Consider the following 16062-nt stretch of genomic DNA (forward strand, 5'->3'; position numbering starts at 1 on the left):
AAACTATAATTTATTCTGCGATTCTTCACGTCTGAAGATAAACCGCCATAAAAATTTACAATTAAAAAATCTTAACTTCCACTCTAATTCGAGTAAAAATTTACCGTAAAAATTAAGATCTCAGCCTGAGATTTTAATTTTTACGCTAAATTCTTTAATTATAAGGAATTATTCTTAGATCCTTTATACATCCTTTATTGATTTGTGAGAGAAAAGTTTTCGGCATGACTATATAATTATATAATAAAGTAATTATGATTAAAAATTATATTTTTGTAGTTGTTACTACAAAAATATAATATTATATTAGTAATAATAATGGTAAATATTCACAAAAGGGGGGGTCAGCACTTTTAAAAATCAATGTCCTTGATAATGTCCTTGAATATATTGCCAAGGTCATGACCCTGAGTGAGCTCCAACAAGTTTTAGCCGCCGCTCGTTATTCGTTAAAAAGTTATAAACAAAAAAGTTTGAAAAATATCTGTGTCTTTTTTATTATATAAAACAGAAATTTTCTGCTTTAAAATATATTTTACGACTTTCTACGCAAAGCGACTTTCACCCCACCTCCTCCCCTGCTTCAGGGGCGCACGACTTTCCACGCGAAGTAAGTTCCACCCCATTTCGCCAAGTTGCTTCGTGTGGAAAGTCGGACGCCCTTTGCCAGAGGAGGAGATGGATTGAAAGTCGCTTTGCGTGGAAGTCGTACGCCTCTGTAGCAGGGGGAGAGATGAGGTGAAACTGGGCTTCGCGTGGAAAGTTGGACGCTCCTTAACAGGGGGGCAGGTGGGATGCAACTCCCTTCGCATGGAAAATCATTACGTAAGCAAGGAATGGTATAGAATAGCTTTTAATATTATATATAGCAGAAATAAGATGTTATTTTTTTCAAACTTTTTTGTTAATAACTTTTTAACAAGCAGTTAAAACTTGTTGGAAGTTACTCAGGGTAATGACCTTGACAATATATGTCAAGGATATTGATTTTTGAAGGTACTGACCTTTTGTGAATATTTACCATAATAATTAGTTATAATATTAGTAATAATAATTATATTTATAATTTTATATATACACAAATGACCGATTTTATTGAAATACTTAAAAATTTAGCTACAGATCTGAAAATAATTTTGTTAGATTATTAAATAATTACGTAGTAATCTCAAGTATGACGAGTAATGCTGCAAAAAGTTTTGACATTCCAGCAACTAGTTTGAATGTTCTATATAATTATTTTGATGATCCAACAAAATTATTTTTTGACCTGTATCAAATTAAAATATTTTAGATATTTTCGCACAACTGTCCTTTTTCGTGTATATATAATTATAATCATATACAGAATGTCCCAGACTTTTGGACACGTCATGCGCCATGTCTGTAGAGCGGACCGAATTGTGTTAAAAAGTCCTGTACAATTTTGCAATTTTTCCGCAATCTTTTTTTAGTTACTCAATGAGCACTGTTTAAAATCGATACATAAAACAATTTTAAGTTATATATCTTTAAAAGTTTTTTAAGAAACATATTTAATCCTCCGTTGGCAAGGTGGATCCGACGCCATGCTCATTTTTCATCTAATTAATGTACAAAATAAGTGAAAGAAGTAAATAATAACATGAAACTTTATCCCCTGTTTATTTATAATTAAAAATATAGTTTTATGCATTTAAATTTATATTTTAAATTATACAAAAACGCTTTGACTAGTATTACATAAATAAATTGCTTCAATTTCGAAATATTTCATATATAATTAAAATAACTAGAAAGACATTGCACAATATTCATAAAAAAATCTTTAGCTTATTATCTTGATCTCAAAATAGTAAACAAATAATAAATATCATTATACGAGGGTCGTTGGAAAAGTTTTGAGCCTGAACATGAAGGTGGCATTATTCGTCAAAATCATTCTGGTACTATCGTATAATCGTACATGCTTTGAAAGATACCTGTGAAAATTGTAGCCATTGTGAACGCTCAGTTGTTGTTTGACAGTCATTTATGCCAGTCGATGTCAGTGATTTTGTAAAAATGAAAAAAATCGAATATACTTTTCCAAGGCTGTATTGGAGCGGTTTAAGCGAAACGAGTCGGATTTTTTACGTCGATTAATAACTGTTCATGAAACTTGGATCCACTACTTCACTCCTGAGACGAAGGAACAGTCAAAACAGTGAATTACATCCGTAGAAGTCTATTTTGCAGAGCAAGACGCCAATCAACTATTATTTGAATGAGTTAATGGGATGGGAGCATCGCTGAGAAAAGTATATCGACTTATAAAAGAAGATATTGAAAAATAAAACTGAATTTGACCGAAAAAATACTTGTTTCTTTTGACCAAAAAAATATTAGGCTCAAAACTTTTCAAACGACCCTCGTAAAATGTAAAGTTTTATCTAAATTTATATCATAAAATCAGCTCACTACGAATATCTACGAAAAATTAAGAATTTCTAAGATCTTATCTCAATCTATATAGTTTTTCTGTACTTTTTCGTAAAAATTTTTTTCCGCTATGACAGGAAAAACCATTTTGCATTCGAAAATTATTTAAAATACTTATTTATCTATTTTTACATTTAAAATGGATTCGAAAAATCTTGCATTTTGCATTTTAAATACATTTTTTAAAAGTATTTTACAATTAGTATTTTAAATGGAATTCGAAAATTCATTTTACCCAACCCTGCAAATATCAAATATAACTTCTCTCAGTACTAAATAGAAACAAGAATGTATTTTATATATAAATAATATTTTTGCACGGTAAATGTTTTATTTAGTAAATCGATTGAACTGCTATGCTTTTTTTTTATTGATACTCGCACGATTTTTTTCGTCCATTATTTCGCTACTTTGCTATCGATATATGCGATGTCGATCCGTCTTCACAAGAAATCTATCTTCCCGTTTCAGAGCGGCACGACGAATCCAACAGTCAAACTATTTTGCGTCGACCTCGATATGGTGGTGCAAGGTAACGTGACTTTGGTGGAGATCGAACATCCGTCAGAACTGTCTACCTCCGAAAGGATTCTGTCAGCGGTGGACTTTCCCACGGACAGTCTCGTGTACGCAACTTGGATGAACCGGGTGCAGAATAAGGCGTATTTCCAGCTTTGCGATGTCGACAGTCTGCTGCCAAATTGCACAACAGTAGGTATTTCTTTATTTTCGCGCGAGAGTTACAATCTCCCAGTTCTGAACAAAGCAATGAGGAGGAGGGAGGAGGAGAGAGGGGAGGAGGGAAGGGGCTCATCTGATAGTACACTTTACGGAGATTCCGCTTTCTCTCTTTCTCTGTATCCTTCATTTTCTTATTTCTTTGAGTTTCCGCGAATCTTAATTTAGACAAGCGTTCTTCCTTTAGTTAGGCAATAGTATTTTAATTAGTGCGCGCTTGCCTGCGGCCTGGCTAATTCGCACTTTCGCGCAAGTCTTTCGCGACTGTTTCTTTGGGGAAACTTGAATGTTACAAATTTCAAGTATCGGTAAAGATTTCGTATTACAAAATTCTGTAATAAATTTAATTTCGCGTTAGAAGCGTGAAATTAACTTTACATTGTGAGAAATAATTTTCTTGCGAAACATTTTTTTACGTCGAATGTGCGAATTAGCTGTTGCGTTAAAATATACCAAGAAAGAAAAAACGGTTATAAGAAGTTGCAATTATGAAGTATGACCAGTCGTGTATTTTTTGCGTTGTTAAAGAGGAAAAGCAAATAGCTTTTTTTTTACTGGATCGCTTTATTAATATGCTTGTTAAACTCGTACATTTTCGCGAAAAATACAATGTCAATTCAACCCTTAAATGCCATAATGTGGAAATAACACACTGGAGTATGATATCCAATTTAATTGCTTATAACATTCATAAAAATATATTGTAAAAATTTTTTTTAATCAAAATGTTAGACTTTAAGAGACATATCAAAGAAATGTATGTACTTTTATCAATAAAAAAGTTATAAGCAATAAAAAAAAAGCATTGGATAAAAAGCCAAGTAGTCCATACAAAAAAGACTAAGAGTTAATTTTTCAAGAATGTACGTGAATACAGATGTGTGTATGTGCGTGCGTGCGTGCGTGTGTGTGATATCACATCGAACGCAATGGCAAGAAAATCTTTACATCTTTTTTATGCACGACGATATAACTTAAATAAATTGACAAAACGCAATTTGCTGACCAAGATGTGTTTGATTGCTCCTAGACGCTTTCATATAGCGAGAGAAATGGCTGGGTAGAGCAATTTGAAGCGCCTATATTCAGCGAGGACGGTACGTCGTTTCTTCTGATATTACCGCAGATACAGAAGAACGGTAGCAATTGGCGACACATTGTGCTTATTACGAATGCAACCAGCGGCAGGCCGGTTAGCACTGCTCTCACCTCCGGCTATTTCGTCGTGACGGAGATAGTATCCTGGGATCGGGAAGACTCATATCTGTGAGTATGAATGCAATTTATTCCAGAAATCCGTGCATCAAGCATTTATTATTCTTAATAATAAATGTCTCGATATTTTTGGGAGCTTGATTTTTGCAGCAATCGAATGGGCCGCTATTTTGCAGTCTTTGTCACGTTTTAAAGTCTATATTAATATAAGTTTCTATTTATCGGAACGTTATTTTCACAACAATTAAATAGACAACTGTAGTGTGACAAGTTTAAATTATATTTTGTCATACTTTGACGAGTTTATGTTGATTTTAGTTTTGCTGGTATGAATGTAAATTTTTAGCTAAGATTAAAAATAAAGTATGTCGTTTTGAGTACGGGGGAATGTAGAAAATAAGAATCTTGGGTCGAATAAAAATGCATTAGTATAAAGCTAAGGAAATGGATATCTGAATAAAACGACATAATTATTCAAAGCTTGCACAGGAAAGTTCTTTTAAGACGATCAGCTCAATTACTTAAAACTTCTACGTCGATAATCTACTATTAGCGACCCAAATAGATTACATTTTCACTTCTTCGAAAACTCCGGCGATTTCAGTCTTTTTTTTTTGCTATAAATTAGGACCACGAAAGTTCGATCGATTTGCTACCGACGCATAACTTAATGAAACGAAGATAATTGAATCAGTCAATAACACATAATATATAGGGAATAATTAATATATAGGGTGTATATAAAGTACCGAACCCCTTAAATATCTTGAAAAGTAATCATTTTTGAGAAAAATGTTTTATACATAAGTTGTAGGGTTGAAAATGATCTATTGACTGATCTTATAAATTTGACCTTGAATGGCGCCACCAAGGTCGAGTCAAGGTCAAATCGATTTTTTTAAACGAAACACCCTATTTTTGATTTTAGAATCTAATAGCTGAGGTCGGGAGCTTTCCAAAACACTATAATAAAGCTTCTTTTTAATCAGTACTTTTCAAGTTATGAAAGTCGGAATTGCAATGTGAAAAAACGCATTAGATACGTCATATCCCAATATGGCGGGCTAAGGTTAAAAGAATATTACATATTATAGCAAATACTCAAATTGGCGTTCCTCCGCAGTCTGACAATGTACTAGACGATTATAAAGACATAAGACTGCATTTCTACAGAATTCGCGAGGCATGATTCTAAATTCATTTATTATACGTTGACGTAAAGCATTAAGATTTCGAGGTTTAGTATTATAAATTTTTCCCTTTAAATATCCCCACAAAAAATAGTGGAGTGGATTTAGATCAAGCGATCGTACTGGCCATTCAATGTAAATTTGAATGGCCTTTCTTTCTATCCACCTATTCGGAAAAACTTTATTCAGATATTGGCGTACTCGTAAACCGTAGTGAAGTGGCGCCCCATTTTGCTGGAACCAAATGTCATTGAAGTTTTGACGAGCGATGTTTCGGATTGCCGGAACTATTTCATTTTGAAGCATGGCTAAGTAATTGTCAGCGTTTAAATTACCTTCAATAAAGAAATGCCCAATAATATGGCTTCATTTAAAATTCCAGCCCATACGTTGACTTTTTGCTGATTCTGAGTATGTGCCTCGTACATCCAATGAGGGTTTTCATCGCTCCAATATCTGCAATTATGTCGATTTACATTCCCGATTAGCTCAAAAGTAGCTTCATCTGAAAAAATAATGTTGACTACAAATAAAAGGTTTCTGTCGATATTTAACATCATACTTTCGCAAAATTCAATGCGACGATCAAAATCATCTTCACATAGTTCCTGCGCCAGATGGATCTTATATGGATGAAATTTCTCCTTTTTTAGAATTTTATGAACTGACATAGGATCGATGTCGTGTTGTTGTGCAACTTTGTGAATTGAATTACGCGGATCTTCGATAAAAGACTGTAGAACGTTTAATCTTTTATCAGGATTTGTCGCTATTGCGGGTCTACCTTGTCTATTACGATCTTTTACAAAACCCATTTCTTCAAAACGTTGTACAGTACGAATAACAGTCGATTTAGATATACCATTATCCTCATTCCTAAAAGTTTGATTGAAAAGTTCTGTCACATGTGTGTAAGACCTCCTACGATCACCCCATCCTCGCATCATTAAAAGGGATGTATGCTCCTGTTCAGTAAGCATTATAAAGTATTTTAAATAAATACTTTATAAACAAAGATAACTATGTGGCGATAAGCAATCTCAGAACGGAGCATCACGAAAATGTATATCTTCTCAATCGCAGGTCACAGAAAGAGTGAACTTGACAGGAGAGATCTCCAGCTTATGTAGTCTCCAGCTTTGTTGAAAGGGTGGGAAGGAGGGAGAGGAGATAGAAAGGGGTAAGAAGGAAGGGTAGATGGAAAGGGGTAGGAAGGAAGGGGGAGAAGAGAAGGAAAGAGTAGAATAGAGGAGATACAGACATTCGCGGGCACATACATGACTCATAAATCCAATCGGGCTTTCGTAATATCTTTACGTAATACCCTAGATAATGCAATCTTTACGTAATACCTTAGATAATACTAATGCCGGCGATTCCGTAACTTTCAACTCTCATAACTTGAAAAGTATTGATTAAAAAGAGGCTTTATTATAGTGTTTTGGAAAGCTCCCGACCTCAGCTATTAGATTCTAAAATCAAAAATAGGATGTTTCGTTTAAAAAAATCGATTTGACCTTGATTTGATCTTGGTGGCGCCATCCAAGGTCAAATTGATAAGGTCGCTCAATAGATCATTTTCAACCCTACAACTTTTGTATAAAACATTTTTCTCAAAATGATTACTTTTCAAGATATTTAAGGGGTCCGGGATTTTATATACACCTTGTATATATTTATTCAGTTTATCTTGAAAATGTGTGTATTTGTAATTTCGAATTTTTGCCAGTTTATCTAAAAAGAAGATAAGTTTTTTATTTTATATACCTCTGCTTCTCGAGTAAGCGTAGCTGTAGTCGAACGGACTGTCGCGTGTGCGCATATGCACTCTGTCCGTGGCACGAATTCTCAAATACGAGATAGTCGCTCTCTTCCCAGGCGTTCATCCCGGCTGATGACGTTCGGAAAGATAGCGAGCGAAATGGTTCGGAAGTAATTTGCGAAGTGAAAGCGGAACTCTTGCGACGACGGTGCGGAATTGGGAAGTTGCGTGATATCGTCGTGGCTTTAGAACAGAGATAGTGTGAGACAGAGAGAGAGAGAGAGAGAGAGAGAGAGAGAGAGAGAGAGAGAGAGACGGATAGGGAGCGAGAGGATGGGGAAGTCTTCTCGATGGGTTGACCTCGCTTCGCAAGAAGCGGCTGACTTAATTGCGCGTTCATAAATTAAACGAGATCTCCGTCGAGGGAACGAAGCGACCCGTTATCGTCGCACGAATTCGCTTTTTCCGCGTCTGGAAATCCGCGTCGGTCGATTAACGCTCGATAGAAATAGTCGACGAGAATCGAATTACCGTTCGCATCTTGCGATCAGAAGTTCGGGTACGTCGTCGTTGCGTTGGATGATTTCCTGCCGCGCATTTCCTCAGAGCGTTGGAAAGACTATTGGAAGATGTTCCATTTTTTATCTGGAAAAAAAATTACTTTGATCAGGCGTTAATGACGTCGTCTGAAGTTTCGTTACGTCTCATTGCGCCAAAAAGCGACTGAAATTCGCGATAGTAATTTGCGATTGAAGGCAACAGGATGTGAACGAGCTTCCCAGTCGCTTGAAAGTGTATAAACGATGTGAAGTTTTAATCTGATAATATATTTGTAGTTGAAGCAGTTTAAGTTTTTTCTTTTTCCAACTGCTATATTAGCCAAAGATTATGTTTAAATTATAATCATATATAAATAATTTATATAAATGAGTAAAAAATCAATTATAAAAGAAAGTGCGATTAATCAAACGAAGATAAGTTTAAATCTCTGGGTGATGTCTTGGATTTCTTCTGCATTGCAAATTCCTAAAATTTTGTTGAAACATTGAAACATTCAACGCAGAGTAGCCTCGATTAAATGATAAGAGATATGCTTGCTTACAGTTTTCACCATTAAGCGTCCACACGCTTAATGAATTTAGCGAAGTCATTCCATTGCACGTCGTCCGTACTCGCACATACAAGAAGTCGGGTCTCAACGAACACGGACTGTATCCGGAGTAACGCGCATGAATTAATCATTAGGATGGTGTAAACAGAGAACGGCGTTCAGGAGTTATTCAGTGGCGTGGCGTTTGCGGCCTGCGGACGACATAACGGCGTAATCAATGCATGGAATCCGCAATACGATCGCACTCTCACATGTGTCGGAATGTATCAATATAGTATGCGTGCAGCGTGTCATCGAATTAGTTCTTGAGGCGCGAGCAATCAATGTCATGTCTCGCAGATATTCAAGTTAATTAAAATCGAGTTTCGATGGGAGCAAAATTTCTAGGTATAGGGATGTTCGATCCAAGATCGATTTTTTATAAAATCAATTCTTTTACCTTCGACATTCAATTTTTTAGATCGATTCTTAAGCTCCGATTAAATCGACGAATCGATTCTTAAGACCTGCAATCGATCTTTCGTGTATGCATTGAATCGTTTTTTTTTGTTTTTTTTTCCCGAAAAGGGCTATAATATGCAATTTTTGCAATTAGCCTCGATCTTTTAGACCAATCTTTGCAGAATCGATTCTTTGACATTCAACCTTTTAGTGAATCGATACTTGCAATTGCGATTTAGGTCGATTCAAAAAATCGATTTTTTTGCCGAGATCGAGCATCCCTAATCCGTAACCAGGCAGCAGCGTCACGTGATATTCACGTCAATTTTTGGTCAGTCGTGACGTTAGTTATCCTTTCATAATCACATAAAAATGACGTGAAAATGACCGGAATAAGTCACAGCCATAGACGTGAAAATGACGTTTCAGGGTATTGCTTCATGACACGTATCGCTGTATGCGCGTATCGAATATCCGACCGCTGATGTTCCAGTTAAGGATGTTATGCTCGTATCATACTAGCGATTGGAGATTGCGTCTGGGTTCGCATTTGCGTCCCTTGATCAATCAAAAACGAAACTGTTGACCAGCAGGTCCTTTCCGATTGGTCAAAAGATGCAAACATGAACGCAGATACAATTTCCAATCGCTAGTGTGATACCAGCATTAAAACGGAACGTCAGCGGTATTGGTCGGGTCCTTCCATACGCGAATACAGCGGTACGCGTCACGGGATGACACCATCAGAATACCCTTATTTAGCTCTATTTGGACGTCAAAGATGATATTTCGGTATTTTTTTAAACAATAAATAGTATACAGTGTATGTTAACTTCACTTATATTTATTAATGATAAAAAGTTTTGATACATTATTTTATGTGAGAACGAAGCATACATACATCGTATCATATTACAACAAAACACATCGTATATGTCATATTACAACGAAACATAATAAAGATAAAGACCATAATAACTTTAGACTGATAATAATGAATTAAGAAAAGATATTCATTCTTTATCCACTATTATTGGTAAAAGTATACATTTCAAATAGTTGACTAAAAAAGTATTAAAAACGTATCAAAGACGTCTCTAAATTGACGTTATTATTATGTCAAAATACTCACGTCTTTTAAATGTCAATTATTGGCAACGTGACGTCTAAGACCAATAATCACTATTTATCGACGTGAAAATCACGTCACCTTGCTGTTTGGGTAGTTGAAGTTCACAGAAGATTTTAGGTATTTAATTAAATTGCGACTATTCATACAGCGCAGACTTCCAAGGGAAGTCGTAAAACCATCTAGAGAACGTTCTATGTTCTGAAGATGTTTTCAGGATGTCCTTTTGATAAAATATGTGGTGTGCGCCGTAGGTATGCTCGATCTCGGCAAAAGAATCAATTTCTTTAATCGACCTGAATCGCAATTGCAAGTATCGATTCACCAAAACATTGAATATCAAAGAATTGATTCGGCAAAGATTGATCTAAAAGCAAGGTTGTGTTGTTGGAAAATATTAATGTTTTTTTTAAGAATAAAACGTACTGTGTTTCTTCTTAAATACGTTTTTAATGCTTAAAATATGTTTTAAACAGTACTATAAAAAAAACATATTTAAAACATATTAAAAACATCAATTTAGCATGTTTTAAACTGTTTAAAACAAGTTTAAAACATGTTTTTTATCAATCCTGTCTAAAAGATCCAGGCTAATTGTATATTATAGCTCTCTTTGTAAAAGAAAACTATTTCAATGCATACATGGAGGATCGATCTTGGATCGATTCGTTAATTTAATCGGAGCTTAAGAATCGATCTAAAAAATCGGGAAGGTAAAAGAATTGATTTTCCAAAAAATCGATCTTGGGGAGCGAACATCCCTAGTGTCCGGATATTTGTAAGTTCATGATTGAAGTTCGCAAAAGAAAGAGATTTAGTTAAATTGCGATTATCCGTACGACAGATCTTCAAGGTACGTAATAAAAACGTCCAGATAATGTTTCACGTTTCCTAGAATAAAAGGTCTCTCAAATAAAAGATCCGTTTCTTATTCCTTGTATTAGATTGCACTAGAACTTTCTTTCTCACTTTCGCCAAATATCAATCATATACCTATCTCATTTTAGTTCACTAAAAGTGTACACTAGTTCAGCCACAAAAAACAGATCTAATGTGTGCTGTGTGGGTAGAGTCTGCGCGATTGCGGACTCTCGAGTTGATCGATCAAATATAAATTTTTGTTAACTAGACGCAAACTGCAGTTAATTCGGTTTCAACTAAAAACCTTGTTTGCACAGTTAGTTTCTGTATCGCATAACTACGCTCGATCGACCGAACTGGTCTCTCCGCAGCGCTCGGGAGGAATATGCAAGAGAACTCTGCGCGGTTCGTTACCAACGGGTTAAGTAATTACAGCGACATGCGTTAATCGCTAGAGACTGCCAGCGAGACTTGAATCGTAAGATATTAAGCGCGTTTATCGCGCCGGGATCACCGTTGCCGGGATCATCCACTGCATCCCCGAATGTAGGATGCGCCTGAATTAACTTGCAGCGTCTGCCATCCCGCGCGAACAGTTCGCGTGGACAGGTCGCAACCACAAGGCCGGGAAATGTTCGTGAGCTGCCTCCGAAAACTCCGCCGCGCCGGTTGGATGGTAGGACCAAATGGAAACGTCACTGCACCCCGGAGATAAACACAGAGAGCGGTTACGTCCGTTCTATTAACTGCCCTTATTATTCTACTCGTCACGTCGCACACTCGTTAACCCTGAACTCTGACGATGTATCTCGCAGGATGCGTCTCTGTTTCTCGTCACCCTCGCGAATTTCCTCTTTTTCAATTTTTGCAGACTCTGCATAAATCAATTTTTAACAAATAAGTAAAGAAGGGCCAAATATAATTGAAACTAGATTATTTTGTGGTGCCTAGTAATAGTTACGTGTAAATATTTAAATCTTTCAGTTATATAAATTCTGCGATTACTGTCGAACTTGAAACGCAATCACAAATTGAAGCTGAAGTAACATCGTCACAGATTACATCGATCATTAATTTAACTCTCAATTATAGTAATGAGTGATTTGAACACAAAAATTTTTGGACGATTGTACAATTTGTACGATTGATACTATGAAACTTTAAATTAGGCCTGTCCAATTTTAGCTCTTGAGTAAAAAAATAAAACCATCGACGCAAAAAAATTCGGTATTCCTTTACATTAGGGGACACTTCTTTGATGACCTTGATCTTGATATATGTTATAGAGGTGAGGGTATTGATCAACTTTTCTTTATAAATTAATCGGCGATTTCTTATAGTTTTCGAGATATTATTTATATAAAACTCATTTAAAAAATTTCATTATTTTCTGTATATCACACGACTTTTCACGCGCAGGGACTTCTACCCCCCCTCCCCTTCTGCTTAGGGGTGCACGACTTCCACCCCACGTGCCCACCTCCCCCCTGCTTAGGGGTGTGCGACTTCCACGCGTAGCGACTTTCACCCTACCTCCTCCCTTGCCAAGGGACGCGCGACTTTCCATGCGAAGCGAGTTCCATCCCATCTCGCTAAGTTGCTTCACGTGGAAAGTCGGATGCCCCTTGGCAGTGGGGGAGGTGGGTTGAAACTCGCTTCGCATGGAAAGTTATGCACCCCTGAAGCAGGGGGAAAGATGGGGTGAAATTCGCTTCGAGAGGAAGTCGTGCGCCCCTGAAGCAAAGGGAGTGATGGGATGGAACTTCCTTCGCATAGAAAACCATTACGTAAGCAAGGAAAGGTATGGAATAGTTTTTAGTATTATACATATAGCAGAAATAAGACTATTTTTTTCACAAACTTTTTTGTTAACAACTTTTTAGACCGTCGTGAGACAGGTTAGTTTTACTCTACTGATGACTAGTCATTGTGATAGTAATTCTGCTCAGTAGAGAGGAATCGCAGGTTCGGACATTTGGTTCACGCACTCGGTCGAACGGCCGATGGTGCGAAGCTACCATCCATGGGATTATGCTTGAACGCCTCTAAGGCCGTATCCTCTCTAGTCGAAGGTGGCAATGATATCTCTAGGAGTCTCGTAATCAAAAGACTCAAAATAATGTGACACTACTAGACGGCCGATCCACGCAGACCGGTCGTCGCACGAGTCCGGTTTATCGTACGGCGCCATCGCCCGTCGTCGGGATCTCACCGCTACGACAGCACGGCGTCTAACGGTCGAACATGAGTTTCACGAATTCAATGTCGAGACTCGGAATCGTCTGTAATGCGAAGCGAGTTCTATCTCACCTCGCTAAGTTGCTTTGCGTGGAAAGTTGGATGCCCCTTGGCAGTGGGGGAAGGTGGGTTGAAACTCGCTTCCCATGGAAAGTCCTGCCTGAAGCAGGGGGAAAAATGGGGTGAAATTCGCTTCGCGAGGAAATCGTGCACCCCTGAAGCAAAGGGAGTGGTGGGATGGAATTTCTGTCGCGTCGAAAATCATTACGTAAGCAAGAAAAGGTATGGAATAGTTTTTAGTATTATATAGCAGAAAACGATACAATCTTGCTGCTGCACGATATCGTCTGCAACACTCTCCTAAAATAAGTAGAATGTCAACAATTTCGTTGGCAGTGTAGTCAGGCATTGTTTAAAAAGATACTTATCAAATTAGATACTTTCCGAAAAAACGTTTGCACAACTAAACTGTCAACTGAAAGCGGTCATTATTTAAAACACGATTTTGAACACAACGTACTTTCGAACTGAAATGTGGGAGTTTAATTAAAAAAAAATAAAAAACATTCTTTGACCTTGAAATGACCTTCAAATTTGTTTCAAGGTCAAAGACAAGGTCATCGTTGGTCGACCCCTTTTGACCCCTGTAACTTTTGTCTGGGATATGTTTCGCGCTTCCGCATACCTAAAATTTATCAACGTTTCATTGGTTTGACCTTGGAATGAATGTTAGAGGACATTTTGGCCCTCGTATGACCACATATCTGAACGTGAAATTTTCCGCTCTTTTCATTTCCGAAGAAAGAAATTGGGGTTTCCATTTAAAAATCTCGATTTAACCTTGAAATGACCTTTAAACTTGATCCCAAGGTCAAGGACAAGGTCATCATTGGTTGATCCCCCTTGATCCCTGCAACTTTTGTCTGAAACATTTTTTCGATAAACGCCTTCTTTCTGAGATAATCGCGTGGAAGTTTTAAAATGGGACACCCTGTATATAGCAGAAATAAGACTATTTTTTCAAACTTTTTTGTTAATAACTTTTTGACGGATAACGAGCGACTGCTAAAACTTGTTGGAGGTTGTTCAGTGTCTTGACCTTGACAACATGTCAAGCTCAAGGTCATTGGAGGTAGCGCCCCTCTCTTTTCTATATAATACTTATTTATCTCTTTCTAAATCTACGGAATTTTCGTGTAACCGAATAAACCTTCGTTTACATTCAGTATTGAATCCGAACGAGTTTCTCAAACCTTTCGCTATTCAGAAATACTCTTAGAGAAGGGATTCAACAAATTGGTGCTGCGGGAAATCCGAAAAATGAAAAGGTCAAGTCATGTTCAAAAAAAGATCCTCAAAAATTTAAACCTTTAAAAATTTAAATGATATTTAATAATATATTACCATGAAAAGTAACTGATATATTATTAAAGGTGTCAGTTCAAAGTGAACATACATAAAGTGTATATTATCTAAATTTAATAATATGTTACATCCAACCTCTGAGATTCTTTATCTCATGGAAAATCTCGAGGAATTTGGAAGAGGGACGAAGAAGAACGTAACTGATACCGTTTTTGTGGCTTATCGCTCCGTGGACGCGTGCCACAAGTCGGAAGCACTCGTGTAAGTTCGGTGCGAGTCAACGTAAACGAAGCGTTATTACGCGGCCCGAAACAGTGCCACCGTTGGTCCTTCATATTAGTTGGAACTTAATCCTTATGATCAGGGATAGGACTCGTACGATCCTTGGGAAGATGCAACGAATCGGAAGGGTGGTGAAATGAAATATAACCAATTATATTGATTTACGATTATACATCTTCATTTTAATTATTGTTTAATTTATGGCGACAACTTATTTCCAGTTTATACATATAATTTGTTTAATTAATAAAATATAACCGTTTACTATTTCAAGATATATATATATATAGTGTTTATGTGGTATGTGCTTATTACAAAAACTGGCGCTAGATATGAATACAAGAAAAATATTGATGAAAGTGTATGTGTCAGGAAGAGAGAGGGGGAGGTGTTATTGGGTTTATGAGATCTTCCAGAGATTGGAAAATCTCATCGAGAAGACGGTTGTCTCCAAGAGGGAGCGGGGAATTGGAGGGAAAAAAGAATTCGGGAGAATTTTATAATAATGGGTATGCCCCTTCTTCAAAGAGCCTCGATCGTTGCTCTTTTCCGACGGCCCGCACCGATTGTGGGCCGTCCGATGCCAATTGCGTTTGACCATCTATGTATGAAATTACTTTTTATTTAAATGTCGTGGTGTTGAGGAGGATATGGACTTGGATTATGGAATTTTCACACGGAGCAAGGAGTCGAATATAGTAGAGAGAGAGACATGAATTACTCAAGCGTTTTACTGCTTTGAGTAATCGCAGGAGAAGGAAGAGATGTAAATCACTAGAAGCGTTTACCGTCCTGTTCACGGAGAAGGATAGAGCATGCCACTCAAAGCGTTTCTCTCTTAGAGTAACCACAGAAGAAAAAGAAAGAGATGCGATTTGCTCAAAGCGTTATTTCGCTTTGAATTATCGCAGACGGAAAGAACGAAGGAAAAAAATGCGAACTATTCGAAGCGGTTTTAACGCTTCGTAAGTTCACAAAGAAAGAGATGCGAGTTACTCAAAGCGTTATTCCGCTTCGAGTAATCGCAGAAGGAAAGAAAGTGCGAACTATTCAAAGCGATTTAACGCTTCATGAGTTCACAGGGAAAGAAAGAGGTGCGAGTTATTCAAAGCGTTATTTCGCTTTGAGTAATCGCAGAAGAAAAAAAAGAATGAAAGGAAGAAAGGAAAGGAAAAGGAGAAACGGAGGGGTACCTTGGATAGGTTGAAGAGCACGAAATAAAACGAGAGGAAATGTATTGTAGATGGTTGTCGCAAAAGGAGAAAGAGTG

The sequence above is a fragment of the Mycetomoellerius zeteki genome, unplaced genomic scaffold, assembly GCF_001594055.1.
Source record: "Mycetomoellerius zeteki isolate Tzet28-1 unplaced genomic scaffold, Tzet1.0 scaffold103, whole genome shotgun sequence".
NCBI classification, from domain to species: domain Eukaryota; kingdom Metazoa; phylum Arthropoda; class Insecta; order Hymenoptera; family Formicidae; genus Mycetomoellerius; species Mycetomoellerius zeteki.